Source organism: Pinus tabuliformis, chromosome 6 (assembly GCF_031772625.1).
Source record: "Pinus tabuliformis cultivar Carrire ecotype Pingquan chromosome 6, CPIR1, whole genome shotgun sequence".
NCBI classification, from domain to species: domain Eukaryota; kingdom Viridiplantae; phylum Streptophyta; class Pinopsida; order Pinales; family Pinaceae; genus Pinus; species Pinus tabuliformis.
Genome location: NC_142292.1, coordinates 137,856,388 through 137,876,191, shown reverse-complemented (window position 1 = coordinate 137,876,191; position 19,804 = coordinate 137,856,388).

The following is a 19,804-nucleotide window of genomic DNA, read 5'->3' as shown; positions in this document are numbered from 1 at the left end:
GAGAAACAATTATATGCAAAAAGATCCAAATGTTTCTTTGGAGTACAAGAGGTGGAATATCTGGGTCATATTGTATCTCATGAAGGAGTTAAGGTAGACCCTAGCAAAATTAAAGCCATTAAGGAATGGAAAATTCCCACATCCATAAAGCATCTGTGAGGATTTCTCGGGTTGACAGGGTATTATCGCAAGTTTGTTAAGAATTATGGGAGAATAGCAGCACCTCTAACAACATTATTGAAGAAAGATGCATTTTCATGGACCCCAGAAGCAACAAAGGCCTTCGAACATCTTAAAGAGGCAATGTGCCAAGCACCGGTCTTAGCTACACCGGACTTCACAAAAACCTTTATTGTGGAATGTGATGCTTCAGGAAATGGAATTGGTGCTGTTTTAATGCAAGATGAAAGACCCATTGCTTTTGAAAGTCGTCCAATCAAGGGAAAGTTTTTAGACAAAGCTATTTATGAGAAGGAAATGTTGGCAATACTCCATGCACTTAAGAAATGGCGACCCTACCTAATGGGAAGACACTTCAAGGTAAAAACAGATCATGATAGCCTTAAATACTTTTTAGAACAAAGATTATCCTCTGAAGAGCAACAAAAGTGGGTCACAAAGATGTTGGGTTATGACTTTGAAATCATCTACAAAAAAGGGAAGCAAAATGTGGTGGCAGATGCACTCTCAAGAAAGGATGAGGATGTGGAAGCATTGTTGTGCGCCATTTCTAATATCCAACCAGATTGGATAAACGAAGCAAGGGAGGAATGGAAGAATGACGAAGAAGTGTGGGCACTTATTCAAAAGTTACAACAAGATTCCAGTATGTCTGATACATTTAGCTGGCAAAATGATTCGTTATGGTACAAAGATCGCTTATACCTCTGTAAGAATTCCCAGCTAAAACAAAAGATTCTTATGGAATTGCACACTTCTCCCTTAGGAGGGCACTCAGGATTTTTAAAAACTTACCACAGGGTTAAGAAGGAATTTTTTTGGGATGGCCTTAAATCAGATATTCAAAAGTTTGTGGCGGAATGTTTGGTTTTCCAACAAAATAAAGTTGAAACAATTAAGACACCAGGTCTATTACAACCTTTATCCATTCCAAGCCAACATTGGGAGGAGGTTTCAATGGATTTTATCACAGGTTTACCCAAGTCTGAGGGAAAGAGTGTCATCATGGTGGTAGTTGACAGACTTACCAAGTATGCACACTTTTGTGCATTATCACATCCATTTAAAGCTAGTACAGTTTCTACTGCATTTATGGAAACAATTCAAAAGCTACATGGAAACCCAAAGATTATTGTAAGTGACAGAGATCCCATTTTCACTGGAAATTTTTGGACAGAATTATTTTCTTGTCTTGGTACTCAGTTAGCTCATAGCTCATCTTATCATCCTCAATCTGATGGCCAAACTGAGATAGTAAACAAATGTTTGGAAGGATATCTTTGTTGCTTTGTATTTGATAAATAGACACAATGGGTCAAATGGTTGCCTTTGGCTGAATGGTGGTATAACACTTCCTTCCATACAGCAACAAAAATGACCCCATTTATGGCACTTTATGGGTATCAACCACCATCCATCACATCATATTTAAGAGAAAATTCTAAGGTGCAGGAAGTGGAACATCACATCGAACATCAACAACAAGTCCTCCAACTCTTAAAGGATAACCTCGTGTTGGCACAGAATAGAATGAAACAACAGGTAGATCAACATCGCAGTGAAAGAAGTTTTGATGTAGGTGATTGGGTATTCCTATGGCTACAACCATATAAGAAAATGTCCCTCAAGCAAGCTAAGAAGGATAATAAATTATCACCAAAGTATTATGGTCCGTACAAGGTGTTGCAAAAGATTGGTACTATGGCATACAAATTGGAGCTTCCTGCAGCTTCTCGATTGCACCCAGTTTTCCATGTTTCATGTTTAAAGAAGGTTATAGTCGACAAGCTCCCAGTTCAAACAATATTGCCAGAACTTGACGAGGAAGGAAAAATTATATTGGAACCAGAAGCAGTCACAGAAACAAGAACTCAACAGCTACAAAATCAATCAATTTCAGAGTATCTTATCAAGTGGAAGAACTTATCTGCTGAAGATTCCACATGGGAGGATGAGAATTTTATGCAGAAGTATCTAGAACTACTCAAGCGTTGAGGACAACACTTTTTTGAAGGAGAGGGGCATGTTGGGTCCCTATAATACTAGTGATTACCCCATTACTATTGTAGTTATACCCCTTATTAATATTGTTGTGCCCCTATTGCCCCCATATTGTTATTACTGTGCCCCATAGAATCCCTCTATTGTTATTTTTGTGGCTTTATATTATTATTGTTAGGTCGGCTGGATTATATTGTGACTCCTTAGACTCCTATATATAGAAAGGAGGTTTTGTCATTTGTATCATCCAAGAATTGTTCATTTATGTAATGTAAAGGAGGTTGCCCCCTCAAAGAGGCTGAATTCTAAGGCGTTGATCTATCTTTTCTATCTTTTCTTGAGCTGGTTTCATAACATTGAACTTGTTGGGTTATTTTACCTGTAAACGCGGTATGTCACGTTTCAAACTTTTAATACGCCTGTATATTTGCGATTGAATTTAGTTTTGATTAATTACACAACTTATGACCACAAGGGTAGCCACATCCAATTTCTCAAAACGTGAAGAGGGACTTGTTTCCAAGGAGCCTTTGGCTCACAGCAAAGGACTAACCCACTACACCTTCCTTTGTCCTTCTTCCAACAGTCATAGGTTCTACACCCTAATACATTCAACGATTAGTTACTACGATTATTACTTTATTCTCAGAAGTTACTCCTTAGTACGCAAAAACTCAACCATCATTGAGAGTTGTTGTTTGCTTGAAAAGAAAGTATATTTCATTCATATGAGGAATTTTACCCACTAGAGTCTATAAGAAAAAACCATAGAGGGTTTCTGACCTATTCTTTACCCCTATGAACAACTATTCCAAATGTCAGGTTATTCTCTTTCACTCATCTATTCACCTTCTACCTATGCATATGAGGAATAAACAGGAAAAATGTTGAAATTCTAATTTCAACTGCGGTTGAGCGTCAGCGACCACAAACTGTTTTTGGAAACCACCTGATTTCCCTGCACCACTCTTTGCTGGGTAGTGGTATTCTTCCAAGGGGCAGCGATCACAATCATCTGTTGACGCGTGTCTGGGCAGTACTTTGCAAAACCACCATCCCCCGGCGCATAAACTTTGGATGAAAGGGACCTCCGGGGAAATAGCGTAAGCCGTTCGATTGACATCTACAGTTTGTGGTAGCAAGCACATGTTTTTTTGTTTTATTATCGTGAGGACCTCCGTAGCAGCCGTATGACAGGGTTAATAATAAAAGGAATGTATCGTCATGCTGAAACATTTTATGAATTTACCGTGGTAAGTAAATTTAGGTAGAATTTAGTTTTATTTATTTTTAATTCTCACGAGAGTTTGTTTTAGGGCATAGGTAAAACAAAAAGTCAATGTGTGTAATGTTTTTTTTGGTTCTGGAATATGTAATGAAAAAAATGCAGCAGCGTATATGTAATGAAAGAGGGTAAAAACGCAGCGTGCGCGAATGTAATGTTCTGTTGTTGAACTTGCAATGTAAGGGAATGCGCAGTAGCGTTGTGGTAATGTTTTCTTTTGGGCATATGAAATGTAACGCAGCAGCGAGTGAATGATATGTTTTTTTACACAGCATTGTGTTAATTTTTTTTGGAGAAACAGAGTATTGCTCTTTTTGGAGAAGCATAGTATTGCTCTCTGTTGCAGAGACAGAGTAAATTTCCTTTTGGAACTGGAGTAATCCCTCTGTTGGAGGAAGAAGAAGGTCTTATTTTGTAACAACAGTATTTTTAATGAATACAAGTGTTCTTTGTGCATGTGTAAATCTCTGTCTTCAGCGAACAAACTTTTGATCCTGTGGTAAAAGCAAAGCATTTTTTTCCTCTGTTCATTTTGTTTGGAATCACCAGAAATTTCCAACATGGTATCAGAGCTTGTCCAGGCTGTTTGAAGGTGTCAAAGAAGCTGAAGGAAGGATTTCTTGCTACAGTAGCTTCTCCAGCAGAGTAAAAACTCAGTCAAGAAAAAATCCAAGGTATTTCTCAAGTTAGTTTTCTTTTTGTGTTACTGCTGAGGACAGTGAGTTCTTTTAAATACACAATCAAGTATTTTGAAGCTTAGTTAAGAGTGCAAGAATGGCTGGAGCCAGCACTAGCATAGGTATCTGTAATACTCAACTCCCACAATTTAATGGGAAAAACTATGACTATTGGGAAATAACTATGAAAGCTTTGCTTGCTTCTCAAGACTTATGGGAATTTGTTGAGGATGGTTTTGAAGAACCAGCAGATGAAAATGAGTTTAATAATTTAACTCAGGCAGAGAAAGATCTGTTGAAGAGCAATAAGAAGAAGGATTCTAAAGCCCTCTACATTTTGTATGAAGCAGTGCATGAGAGTGTGTTTCCAAGGATAGTAGCAGCCAAGAAATCCAAAAAAGCATGGGAAACTCTCAAGATAGCCTATCAAGGCATGGAGAAAGTGAAGACAACAAAACTACAGTTGATGAGGAGAGACTTTGAGACTCTCTGCATGAAGGAGTCAGATAATATTGACTCATTCTTCACACATGTGATTGGTCTGGTCACACAGATAAGGTCTCATGGAGATATTCTTGAAGAAAGGAGGATTGTGGAGAAACTATTGAGGATCCTACCCTCAAGGTTTGATGTGATTGTCACCACCATAGAAGAGACAAAGGATCTCACAAACTTCTTATTTGATGAACTACATGCATCACTGATAACACATGAACAGACATTGAGTAGAAATGAAAAATCTTCTCTAGAACATGCCTTTAAGACCCAGAAGTTCTTTGGAAGAGGAAGAGGTCAAGGCAGAGGAAACAAGAGAGGAAGAGGCAGAAGCCAAAACAGGGGTGGGAGAAACAGTCCAGCAAATGCTCAAGGAAGAGGCAGCAATCCAAATCAGAACCAAGGCCAAGGCAGCAGCCAACAAAGTGGACAATATCATGCTCAAGGACAAAGGTATGATAAATCCAATGTCCAATGTCACTATTGTAAAAAATATGGGCACTATGCAAATGAATGTAGGAAGAAGTAGCATGATATGAGTAATAGAACTAGTGCAAATTTCACTAAAGAAAATATCAGCCAAAATAATTTGTTTTTAGCTTGTAATATGGCTGAAGAAAAGAGTGAAGATGTATGGTTCCTAGACTCTGGTTGCAGCAACCATATGACAGGAAACATAGCCTTGTTTTCTATGTTAGATCAGAATGTGAAGTCACAAGTCACACTAGGGACTGATAATAAAGTTTCTGTTATGGGAAAACGAGAAGTAAAAGTCTTAACAAAGAAAGGTGAAAAGAAAACCATATCAGATGTTTATTATGTTCCTGGAATGAAATGTAACCTCTTAAGTATTGGACAACTTGTGCAAAAGGGGTACAATGTTTTCTTTGTGAATGATGTATGCACCATCATGGATAAAAAACCCAAAAAACAATGTACTGTTGAAGTGAAAATGACAAGGAACATGATGTTCCCTCTCGGAATGAAGGGAGATTTAAAAAATAAATAAGAAATATCACCACTGACACAAGAAGCTTTCCAAAGCGAACCAAAAGATGAAAATTGGTTGTGGCACTGGAGATTTGGACATCTCAACTTTGGAGGTCTTAACTTGTTGACTAGAAAAGGAATGGTAAGAGGATTACCATTGATAGAGAAACGAGACAACCTTTGTGAAGGTTTGTTATAGACATTTTTGGGCACTGCAACCCCAAGCATGAAACATCCATAAACCAAGGGCTCCTAAGTCCCTAAAAGTGTTGTTCTAACCCCTAAAGGAACAAGGTCAACTGATTACAACTTCTCCCAGAAGTTATCCATGAAAAACTACTCAGAATTGGTCAAAACAGGATCATTTCAGCTGCTCCACAGGCCAAGTACGTTGCATCACACCTAAGTACACTGTTTGGGTGCGTTGCATTTCAAAAAGCCCTTCTATGGGGTGCGATGGGTGAGAAATGACAAATGGCAGTGTCTTTCCTTTAGGTGGAGAGGCAATGGAAGCTTCCAGAAGCTTCTCCTGTGACACTTGCCTCTCTAAATTTGACCAACGATGAGTAAGAGATCATCAATCTCCAAGTGGAAGCAAGAACTATCAGAGGGAAGACACTAATCAAATCATAAGCTGACTCATCTCCCTTACAGATATCTATATAGGGATCCCTCATCCCAGAGATGCAGAGGCTGGAATTTTGCATATTGTAAGGAATTGTTGTTGGTTTCTTGAGATAAACATCAGATTGTTGGGTTATCTAAGCTTTGTATGAGGTGAAGAGGGGCTTCCTTGCTGAGAGGTTGATGCTGGGTCAGAACAACTTGTTGTAACTCCTCTTGGCTTTTTCTTGTTTATCAATAAAAGCTATTCAAGTTTTCCTCCATACTCTTGTGTCATTTATGTTTGTTGCATTTGTATGGTCAATTTACATCTAATCCTAGATTGTTTATGATTATAGATCAATGTCTTTGTATAGTGCTATGCTACTGTGATATTACAGGTACTTTGTGAAGCTGGGCGTGCAAGGGAACAAGTAGCGAAAGACTATCAAGGAAGAGAGGAATCAAACCAGGAGATTAGTGCAAGACAGAGGTTTGTTTTCTTTGTTCCTCTCTATCTATACTTTATAAAGGAAAAACGAAAGTATCTTTACTTTATTTGTTTCTAAGGTAGCTATCACACCTTAGTGGGATAAACAGTTTTGAGTAGACACTTTTCCCTGTAACAAAATGGCAACTCCGCTGGGGACGAATTAGTTTGTTTGTTTATCTTCCTTGTTGTCTATTTCATAAACTTACAGACGTATTCTGAAGTCATGCCAGGTAGCATTCAAACTGCATTTGCCATAGCAAATGCAAAGTAGATAGATTCCTCTTCAGTCCACCTCCGGGATCCGTTTATGATTTAAACAACTGATTCACAAACTCTCTGATTGCCCTTGTGATAGCTCTTAGATCCTCCTTAGATCTACCCCTGATTGTTGAATTATTGATTACCTTTTGCTCAGCCAAAACCCATGAACTGAACTGCAAACTGTGACCCGAAACCCAAGCAAAGTCTCGTTTCTGGCCCAACACAGGTATTGTTATGAGAATCTGAAATTCAGTGCACTTCCCGAGTGTAAAAGGTGCGTTGCATTTCAAATTCCCTGTGTTACAGGTGAGCTGATTAGGCTAGGCTTTGTGCAGTTTTGGTTTCTCCGATTCATTATTTCCAGTTCTATTCATGAATTTTGCTGCCTCTGATCAGTATATCTCTGTTTGAAACCCCTTTTCCTTGCTATTATTCCGCCTCCTTTGTACAAAAGAACTATAAATGTTTTTGTGTGTTTGTTGAGTCATTTTCAGTTCTCCTTTGCAAAAGTAGCGTAATCGTACCGTGGTCCTTTGATTTGAAAGTGTCACAAGTGTCGATTTCAATCATAGGAAAGAGTTTGATTGTTGTTGATAGTCGATTATCCTGTTACTATTGTTTTTGGTCTGAATTTGTAATTTTTCTAGTGTCAAAAACAAGTATTCATTTCAAAATCGTAAGGTGTTGTGATCGTCTCCATTTTTTATTTCGAAAAGAAACTTGTTGATATTTGTCTCTTGAAAAGAAATTCAAATTTTTGCATCAACTTTCTTCTTATCATTCATATACTAAGAAAGTCGAAAAAAAATACATGCATGTGCATTTGCATTTAGACAGTCTGATTGGTTTGATTTAGGAAAGTGCATTTAGAGTGTGCTCTTTGCTCTTTGTGAAAGAATTATGTCCTTCTTTCCTTAGTAGCTAGGATTTTCATTGTACAAAGAAGATAAAAAGATTGTTTATCATCTTAGATTGCATTTTAGGAATTACATCTACATCTCGTGGTGAACCTGAAAGGCAAACTTCATAAACAAGATCAACTATAAAATAAATTCAATGAATCTAACAATGCTTTGGAACCTAACGCACAACATTTAGAAGTCTAGGCTAGAGACGTATTCCGGCGTCATAAAGCCTGGTAACTATTGTTCTCACTGATGGTTGGGTGATTCCTCCACTTTGAGATGATAAGTGCCAGTACAAACTTGTGCTCCCACGTACCGTCGAGTATATTTTGGGAGACCACAATAGGCTTAATCCTTTATCCATAGGAAGCCGTGTCTGCCGCCCTATCGATCGCAATACACTGAGCACAACATTTGGGAAGATTGACTGCCGTACCGTAAAAAGTATTCTGCAGTTTTGCGATTGGTTTGGTAATCCCTCTACCTAGATTTCCAGAGCTGTCCCTTTCATTCCTTTTCAGACTCTTTAAGAGAAAAGGTCCATCTGAGCACTTGTCACTTCTGGCTCATTAAAAATCGAACGAGACTAGAGTCATCTTTTGTTTTTTCTCGACTCTTAAAAATTGAAAAAACAAGTTGTGTCAAAGCATCTAAAATTTATTTTAAACGAAATATTCGTTACCCTTTCCTACGTTGATCTTGGGTTGAGAAAATGGAATCCACCAACCAAAAAATTCCCCTTGGAGGAAATCCTAGTCCCTTCTCCTCTTGGGGAGATGTTGGTGCACCTCATATGGCCACATTGTTGCTTCCAGGACTGACAATCAGCTTGCCTATATGGCTCTTCTCAACCTCTGTCGTTCAGAACACCTCAATTCCTAAACAATTGAGTCGGCAACTAGAAGATTCCAGAGTTACCCACCAACCTTCTACTTCCTCCAATTCTTCCTCTCCTCCTTCCTCTTCGCTTGATGGGGCTGGTAAAGCCAAAAGTCAAGTACCTGAGAAGAAGAAGGAAAAGAAGAAGAAAGAGAAGAAGAAGAAGTAGCCAAAGGTGAATGGGGGCAGACGAGCGTCGTCTATCGAAAATCCACACACTGCACCGACCAGGCCTAAATTTCCATGTGTCATTTGCAAAGGAGACTACTATCATAGAGATTGTCCTTGCATCCCTCGGATATTAAGGGACTGGTCTCCTCATTTGCACAACCTGGTGTCATCAACCTCTGATGATCATGTTGAAAACACATCGTCGACTAGTGAAAGTGAAGCCCCAGGACAAAAAGGAAAATATAGATTTCCTTGTAAACTGTGCGAAGGCGATCATGCCGTCCATCGTTGTCCCTTCTTAGACGAGGCTAAAAGAGTTTTGGACGATCGTCCGGTTTCACTGTTACGACTTCCTCTTGGATATAAAAAACTCTTGCCGAGTCCATCACTAGTTGAAAATCCGGCTGGCCCGCTCAGGTGGTCGGCTGAAGCATCTATCATTGAAGACAAACCATCTGAACCCATACCAGACGAAAGTCAAAAGGTCGAGGCGGCAGTTGACCCGGTCTTGCCTTCAGAGGTTCCATCTTCAGATGATACAGTCACCGAAGAGAACAAGGATGACACCGTCCAAATTCTTTTCGTAAGCACAGACTCCAATGAACATGGGGGCAATTTACCCATTCCTTTACCGCAGGAAGGAAGTTCGTCAGAGTCATACCTGGCCGTCTATTCGGTCCCACCTCCAAGCAACCTAGTTGTCTCCTTTGATTGGAATCAACTAGGTAGACCCCGTTTACCAGCTAGTGTACCATTCCGAATCATTGTTCAAATATATAGAATGGTTATGGCTGGTACCATCATAGATGAAGGGGCTTCTGTGAGTATCCTTTCCTCGACTGCTTGGAAAGCGCTTGGTTCGCCATCGCTTTTGCCTGAGATGAGAAATCTAACAGGCTTTGATAAAGGAACCAGTCAACCGTTAGGGATCCTTCCCAATGTACCCATAACATTGAGAGGAAAAACCATTCAAATGAACATAATGGTAGTTCAAGGACCCCTGGATTATAATCTACTCCTTGGACGAGACTATATTTATTGCATGGGAGCGATTGTCTCCTCACTCTTTAGAGTAATGTGTTTTCCGCACGAAGGAAGAGTGGTCAAGCTTGTAGACCAGCTTTCATTTCCCAGATCACACAGAGCAAATAGTCATATACCATCCCTGAATGGTCTTTTCACGCAAGAAATGTCTCAACCTCCAATCCGTCTGCCTGATGAGCGCGAGTGATTCGGGGGACATGACTGAAACCCAGGGGGCATGCACCCTGGCCTGCTTCGGCAGGAAATGTTCGGGTATAGGGTAGGTTTCCACGAGAAAATATGACTAGTCTGTACTCATGTCCGTGATTGGAAGAGGGGGTTATTCTGGAATAAGATTCTCTTGTCAAAGTTATGTGGGTTGGCAAGCATCGCCACTCACCTTTATTTGTTTCGATAAACATCACCGAAGAAGTGTTTTGTTTACACCGTAAATAGAACAATCTTTGGTAACGTATAAGAGGTAGACCTCTCGCGGTAAAACAAATGTTTTAACGAAAGGAAGAAGGGGTAACCTTGAAACTCTGTTTTATACCTGGGGGCATGCAAACCTTTTGGCATGCAAGCGAAGAGCGACTATTTATTTTTTTAAATTTGTAGGTCCTCTAACCCTTTAAACTCGTAGGATTGGTTGTTTCCTAACTTGCATAAAGAAAGGATGTGGGGCAAAACTCTAAAAGTTGTCGTTTTTATATATGAGACATTCTTATCATACGACTGGATTAATCGAGTAGTTTTAGCACGGAATTCATGCTCGTTAAAAAATAAACATAAGCAATGAGCACATGTTCCTCCAGAGTTTAAGCTCATTAAAAAATGAACCAATTTCCAGTAAATAACCATCATGAATGTAATACTTCAGCCTTTAAAGCCTTGGTCGTGTTTGCACCGTCACCTCCACTTTTGCATTGGCCAATCATTCACCTCCATTTGATTGTTTACCCATTTTGAGGAACAGCTGCAAAGAGTGATCATGTTAGCCATCCTTGTAACACTGCCGTGATTGGAAAATTCCAAACCTTACTTGGAATCAATTGCTACCCATTTTATCACTCATTCCTCAAAAGATGAGTCTCCTTTAAGCTCTTTTCAATTGACTCGTAAAATATGAAAAGATTGCCGAGCCATTGGCCTCTCCAGCTTGTTAAAGGGACCGGAAGTGCTATCCCTCCTCTAAATTTTAATCTTTTTGGACTTGAGGGATTATTACACAAAAATATCGAGCGCTTGTTTTGTTCGGCTCGTTAAAAGTATCGAAAATTCATCCCTTCTGTATTGTTTTATACTTTTTCGGACTTAAGGGATTAGATGACGAAAAAGGAATTTTGGAGTTTCATTTACATTCCTTTTCAGACTCTCTAAAATTGAAAAGGACTGAGTTATCTTTGTTGTTAAACTCGTTAAAATTTTAATAGCGATAAACTTGTCTATAGACGAGAACGAGTTTCACTATCGCTAGGCTCGTTAAAACATAGCGATGGGTTTGCCCGAAGGGAAAATTATAGAACAAGCATATGTTATCCTCCTCAAGCTTGATAAAAATAAAGAGGTACTGGTCAGCAATGACTGGGGAAAATTGGGAAGAAAACTTGAAGAAACTTTGTTGGTAGCAAGTCGCTCTTGAACATGACACTTTCACTCCGCATCCAAGTCGGGTTGGGTTGTTTCATTCAACGGTCACATCACCATGGTCCCATCATACCATCCACATTTGGGGTTAATGCTACCAATCCATCACGTCAGTGTCGCCGATATGTTCAAGAGAAGTCATTCATAGAATTCACCTATGTCTCACCCACTACAATACATTTATACTCCATTCTTTCATGACCGCCACCCTAAACCTTATATCATTAGATCGTTTTCACCTCCATTAAAATCATTTGCTCCGTTCCATGTCATTGATGTGGGATTAATTAAGGCCCTCCTATGACGGATCACTTCTTGTCAACATCAGCTCATTATCCAAGAAATTGATCTAGGAACACCCCGTTCAGTACTTTGAAGCTTGTATGCCTCAATGGCAAGTTTCTCACTTCCGGCGACAGGTTTACATCAATGACCTTCAACCGAAAGATTTTGTGTGGTGTTCGATGCCAAGTCCTTTATTCACACCACGTGAATTGTACTGCAGTACCTTGAGGGTCATTATCATTATCGGTGATTCCTCTCGCGCTTGTTAACAGCTTATATCATTGGCTGGTAATCAAGCGATGTCTTTCCATGTTCGACTCCAGAACATCTCTCACATGGATAGACTTGTACTTCGAGTGAAGATCGAACGAGATTGAAGACCCCGGATCTAGTTTCATCCATCCGGGCTGTGATATATATTCAGGAAAATAAAGACATCAAATGTACATCATTGCTGCACAAATAATCATCCAGTCAAAGGGATGATGGCTCTATCAGAATCATCAGTCTACACTCAGACGATTGTCTGTCTTATGTACATGAAAATGAATTTATAAAGCTGAGCATGGGAATGCCCGCCTCAGCTAGATCATGAAAATATTATGAAGATAATGTATTGTATTGTATCTTATTACAGGTCTCCTCCCAGCTTGAAAGAACTTCAGATCCTCATAATAAAGCATTTCACCCGACATCAAAAGATTAATGACCTCATGCTTTAGGGGGCAACTGTTATAGACATTTTTGGGCACTGCAACCCCAAGCATGAAATTTCCATAAACCAAGTGCTCCTAAGTCCCTAAAAGTGTTGCTCTAACCCCTAAAGGAATAAGGTCAACTGATTACAACTTCTCCCTGAAGTTCTCCATGAAAAACTGCTCAGAATTGGTCAAAACAGGATCATTTCAGCTGCTCCACAGGCCAAGTGCATTGCATCTCACCTAAGTACATTGTGTGGGTGTGTTGCATTTCAAAAAGCCCTTCTATGGGGTGCGATGGGCGAGAAATGACAAATGGCAGTGTGATTCCGCGAGGTGGAGAGGCAATGGAAGCTTCCAGAAACTTCTCCTGTGACACTTGCCTCTCTGAATTCGACCAAGGATGAGTAAGAGATCATCAATCTCCAAGTGGAAGTAAGAACTATCAGAGGGAAGACACTAATCAAATCATAAGCTGACTCATCTCCCTTACAGATATCTATATATGGATCCCTCATCCCAGAGATCCAGAGGCTGGAATTTTGCATATTGTAAGGAATTGTTGTTGGTTTCTTGAGATAAACATCAGATTGTTGGGTGATCTAAGCTTTGTATGAGGTGAAGAGGGGCTTCCTTGCTGAGAGGTTGATGCTAGGTCAGAACAACTGGTTGTAACTCCTCTTGGCTTTTTCTTGTTTATCAATAAAATCTATTCAAGTTTTCCTCCATACTCTTGTGTCATTTATGTTTGCTGCATTTGTATGGTCAATTTACATATGATCCTAGATTGTTTATGATTATAGATCCATGTCTTTGTATAGTGCTATGCTACTGTGATCTTACAGGTACTCTGTGAAGCTGGGCGTGCAAGGGAACAAGTAGCGAAAGACTATCAAGGAAGAGAGGAATCAAACCAGGAGATTAGTGCAAAACAGAGGTTGGTCTTCTTTGTTCCTCTCTGTCTATACTTTATAAAGGAAAAACGAAAGTAGCTTTATTTTGTTTGTTTCTAAGGTAGCTATCACACCTTAGTGGGATAAGGAGTTCTGAGTAAACACTTTTCCCTGTAACAAGGTTGTACCTTGGGGAAACAACACATAGAAAGTTTTCCATCGGGGAAAAGCATAAGGGCAAAAGCACCCATAGAGATTGTCCACTTAGATTTATGTGGACCGATGAAAACTCCATCACTTGCAGGCAGCCACTATATACTAACATTTATTGATGATTTTACTAGAAAAACTTGTGTTTATTTTCTGAAGAACAAAAGTGAAGTGTTTGAAATATTTTTCAATTTCAAAGCACTTGTAGAAACCAAAGCGGGCTGCATATCAAAGTTCTAAAAATTGATAGAGGAGGTGAGTATATCTCCAAAGAATTTCTACGTTTTTGTAGAGAAAATTGAATTCATAAGCAGTTTACCACTAGGTACACTCCGTAGCAAAATGGTGTTGCCAAAAGGAAGAATAGGCTAATCATGGATATGGCGAGGAGTATGTTAAAGGCAAAGCATTTGCCAAATGATTATTGGGCTGAAGCTGTACACTGTGCAGCGTACATTTCGAATAGATGCCTTACAAAAGTTGTCATGAACAGAGTGCCGGAAGAAACATGGAGTGGGACAAAGCAGGGAGTCACCCATATGAAAGTTTTTGGATGTGTGGCTTATGCAAACATTCCAGATCAGTTAAGGAAGAAGTTGGACAACAAAGGGGAGAAATGTATTTTCATTGGATACAGTGAGGAATCCAAAGCTTATAGGTTGTATAACCCATCCACCAAGAAGCTTATTGTGAGTAGAGATGTTGATTTCATTGAGGAGGAAGCTGGGATGGAAGCATAGATAAAACAGTGAATGTTAAAAACTCTTTGTCACATGATGAAAATGATGAGGAGATGGCTGAAATACATCCCCAAACAATAGCACCAACACAAGGGCAGCAAGGGACACCCTTGAGGAGAAATGGAAGTGCTTCTCCAAGCACACCACAAGGAGGAAATTCAAGTGCTTCTTCAAGCACTTGTACACCAAATGAAAGAGGTAAGAAGTTCAGAAATTTAAATGACATTTATGAACAAGAGGCAACAAATGAAGGTATGAACTCTTTGTTTGCTCTATATTGTCATGTTGATGACCCTGTTCATTTCTAAGAAGCAATTAAGGATAGGAAATGGATAGAAGCTATGGATGAGGAGATCAATGCCATAGAAAGAAACAGGACATGGGATTTAGTTGAAGTACCAAAAGGAAAATAAGTCATTGGACTTAAATGGGTCTACAAGACCAAGAGTAATACTGAAGGCAAAATAAAAAGACACAAGGCAAGACTGGTTGTCAAAGGATATAAGCAGCAGTATGGGAGAGACTATGAGGAAACTTTTGAACCGGTTGCTAGAATAGAAACTCTGAGAGCAGTGTTGTCCATAGTAGCACAAAACAAGTGGAAAGTTTACGAAATGGACGTGAAGTTAGCATTCCTAAATGGAGTGTTAATGGAAGAGGTTTACATTGAACAACCTCTAGGCTATTAAAAGAAAGGCCAAGAGCACAAAGTGTGCAGATTGAAGAAAGCTCTTTATGGGCTGAAGCAAGCACCAAGAGCGTGGTCCAGTAGGATAGATTCCTACCTACTGGAAAATGGATTTGAAAAATGTGATGGAGAACCCACCCTCTACATCAAAGAAAAGGATGGTAAATTACTAATTGTTGTGTTATATGTTGAGGATGTTATTTTCACAGGAAATGATGTTTATCTTATTGAAAATTTCAAAACAGTCATGGAAGAAGAATTTGAAATGACCAACATGGGATTGCTGAGATACTTCTTAGGAATAAAAGTAGAGCAAAATGGAAATGGGATTTTTATCTCACAAGCAAAATATGTTAATGAAGTGTTGGAAAGATTTAATATGCAGGAGAGCAAAGCAGCAATCACTCCCACAGTGATGGGATTAAAACTTAGCAAAGAGGACAACAACAAGGATTCTGATCCTAGTTTGTACAAGAGCATAGTTGGCAGCCTCATGTATTTGACTGCAATTAGGTCGGATATAATGTATGTTGTTAGTTTAATTTCCAGATTCATGGAGAGGCTAAAAGAAGCACATTGGCAGGTAGAAAAAAGGATTCTGAGGTATGTTAAAGGTACAAAAAGGTTTGGGATTTTATATACTACTTCAGAATGTTCAGATTTAATTGGATACACTGATAGTGATTGGGCTGGAAGTGTAGATGATCGGAAGAGCACATCCGGTTATGTTTTTCACATGGGTTCAGGAGCCATTTCATGGGCCTCTAAAAAACAGCCTATTGTAGCATTATCTACAGCAGAAGCAGAATATGTGGCAGCTATAGCACCAGCATGTCAAGCAATTTGGATGAGAAGGATGCTAAGGAGTTTATGCCAAGAGAAAGCAAAAGGAACTATGATTTTTTGTGACAATAGTTCAGCTATTGCATCATCCAGAATTCTGTGTTTTATAAGAGAACAAAACACATTGACACAAAGTTTCATTACATCAGGGAATTGGTAAACAGTGGAGAAATTGTTTTACAACACTACAGAACTCAGGAGCAGGTCGTAGACATTCTAACCAAACCATTGGGGCAGAAAAGTTTTGAGTTTTTGAGGAAATGTGTGGGTATGACTGATAACCCTGCAGTTGAAATTAAAGGGGAGTGTTGAAATTGTAATTTCAACTGCCATAGAGTGCCAGCAACCACAAACTGTTTTTGGAAACTGCCTGATTTCCCCGCATCGCTCTTTGCCGGACAGTGGTATTCTTCCAAGGGGCAGCGATCACAATGATCTGTTGACGCGTGTCTGGGCAGTGCTTTGCAAAACCACAATCCCTCGGCACATAAACTTTGGATGAAAGGGACCTCCGGTGAAATAGCGTCATCCGTTCGATTGACATCTACAGTTTGTGGTAGCAGGAACATGTTTTTTTGTTTTATTATTGTGAGGACCTCCGTACTAGCCGTATGACAGGGTTAATAATAAAAGGAATGTCTCGCCATGCTAAAACATTTAATGAATTTACCGTGGTCAGTAAATGTAGGTAGAATTTATTTATTTGTTTTTAATTCTCACGGGAGTTCATTTTAGGGCATAGGTAAAACAAAATGTCAATGTTTGTAATGTTTTTTTTGGTTCTGGAATATGTAATGAAAAAAAACACAGCAGCATATATGTAATGAAAGAGGGCAAAAATGCAGCGTGTGCGAATGTAATGTTCTGTTGTTGAAATTGCAATGTAAGGGAACGCGCAACAGCATTGTGGTAATGTTTTTTTTTGGGCATATGAAATGTAATGCAACAGCGAGTGAATGATATGTTTTTTTTACATAGCACTATGTTAATTTTTTTTGGAGAAACAGAGTATTGCTCTCTGTTGCAGAGACAGAGTAAATTTCCTTTTGGAACTAGAGTAATCCCTCTGTTGGAGGAAGAAGAAGATCTTATTTTGTAATAGTAGTATTTTTAATGAATACAAGTGTTCTTTGTGCATGAGTAAATCTCTGTCTTCAACAAACAAACTTTTGATCCTGTGGTAAAGACAGAGCATTTTTTTCCTCTGTTCATTTTGTTTGGAATCACCAGAAATTGCCAACAAAAAAAAATTAATATATTGCCCTTCTTGGTTTTCTTTTCTTCCGAAGGAACAAAACATAGATTGGCATTTTACACATATGCAAAGACCATCTCAAAATTCAATTCAAAATAGCAATACTTATCTATTTTGGTTAGTCATGTCAGAGAAATAAAACCAAGATGGGACTTTATTATCCTCTTAACCAATCAGGCTGGCGATTAAATCCATGTCTCCCCTGAGCCTCTTTAGTTTCCAGGGTAATCAAAACAACAACAATTCTATGACCTCAAGATCGTAGGTCTAGTCTAGAAGGTGATTACATCCACGTCTCCCCTAAGGCTCTTTAGTTTCCAGGGTAATCAAAACAACAACCTTTCTACGACGTCAAGATCCTAGGCCTAGTCCAGAAATTCTCTTGGGGTTTCCACTAGCCGCAACTAGCTCAGGAAGACCCCATTTGCAGTACAACTACTGCTTTGGAAAACGTCGTGTCACAAGCTCTCTTTCATTCTTTTTCTTCCTTCAGCCACTCTGGGCCTCACCGGACCATGAGATTTATTTTTTGGTCTCCCCAAGAAAGCGATAGTTGTCTATATATCTGGAAACTAAATATTTTCTGATAAAATATTTTTATTTCTCTTACTAAGCATAACTTTCTTTAAAGCAACAATAATAATAATAATAATAAATATACTTTTACTTTCAAGTTTTTTTACGAACCTATAATGAGTTACCAAGTCTTGCACGATAAAATGAAAAAGTAAATGAAGATTATTTAGGTAATTATGGGTCTCATAATTAATGTAAGAATCCTCTCAATTACAATGTTCAGCTATCCACAACTAACAAAGAGACCCTCATCCTTAATAATGAATTATGTTTGTCACAACTAATTAAGAGCCAAAACTCCTACAATAATATGGCAAGCATCTACTTGCTTGAGGCCACAACCTCAAGAGTCAACAAACAAATTTTGGAATTTACAAGGAAATTCTGATCTGACAAAAAATCTAAAAATACAAAATATAACTCCTATAGATAACCCTTCATCTTCCACTAAACACTTTAATGAAATATAGAACAATTTTCCACAATATTACATCAATCCAAGTCTTTAATCCTTGCACAAAAATGTGAATAACACATGCTATATTATCTCTGAAATAAATTTTTGATGTTATTCATTGATCTAGTATAGTTACGGAATACATAGCCTTCTCCACTTAACATCTCTGATATAGACAAAAGATCTTACCTCAACTCTTCAAAACATTCTCTTATATGTAATTTTCTTGAGTGGTTAAAGTGGTAAATACATGCAGAGTAATGGGGAGATAAAGATGTTTTTTAATACATTATAGATTTGGTTTGATTCATAGAACTTTCCTCCTTGAATTGATCCCCAATATATTCATGGACTAAATGAGAATTCTCCACTTTCATCATCTTCTAGATGAAAGGCGAAATTCCTTGAACTATTTGTACATTTACAATGTGTAAAAGCCATAGAAAATGCTCATGGAAATAACTTGAGTGCACTCATAATTCATGAAATTCCACTTGCTGGAAGTAACACACCCTTTACTTATAGGGGCTACAGGTAGCAGCTTGGAAGGGTGAGTTATAATTCTTTTTCTTCCACCTTTCACCTCCGTTCCCTCATATAAGTATGACTTCTTCAACCACATTTGTTGTTAAGCTTTAGTTCTAAGCTTTAGACATCATGGAAACAATCTGAGAGCATTTACACATTATAACAACCAACTAAAAGCATATATAAGACCCAATAGAGGGCATGGGACTTATGGTTACAAGGCATCACCACGTGATATAAATGACAATACTATAATGGTAAAATATAGAATATTTTGTTTTAAAAGGTACATGTGTCAACTCTATGTTGAGCACAAACGGAATTACAAATCTCGCTCCGATAAAGTAATTGATAGTAAAACTTTCTAACTTTTTTCTTAAGTCTTGTCTACCTTTTAATATTATTCAGATGTGTATTTTCATCTTTGAAAATTTTAATTGTTACTTCTTTCTTAGTATGCTAGCAATGTCTATTTCAATATGCACATCAAATAAAATATTTCAAGATTAACTATATATAGGTGTGTGTAGAGAGATATTTCTTATTCTAATAAAAGTGTTTTCTAATTATGAAATTGACATGTAGCATTTTAAGAAAATATTAATAACAAAAAAAATCAATATATGCATATATAAAGAGAAAAAAACAGTTTGTACTCCATGAATATATGCTTTCTACTCCCCAATATGAGAGAGACATCTGTTTAAAAAATTATTAATAAGTTAGAATATGATAGTATTCTAGATCTAGTAATAACTCTTATCATACTTAGTATATATGATCATAGCATATATAATAATGTAGCATATTATCAATAATAATAGTTTAGTAATATACATATTAATAATAATAATGCATTTACTAGCACAACAAAATAAATTAAATGGCTGAAAAACATTGATAGTCATCAAAACACTTATGTGGCATTTAATATTCATGTAACAATGAGCTTTTGTAATGTTAGGACATAGTGGAGGCTGCAAACTCATTAAATACGTTTTGAAAAAGAAAAAAATTGTTG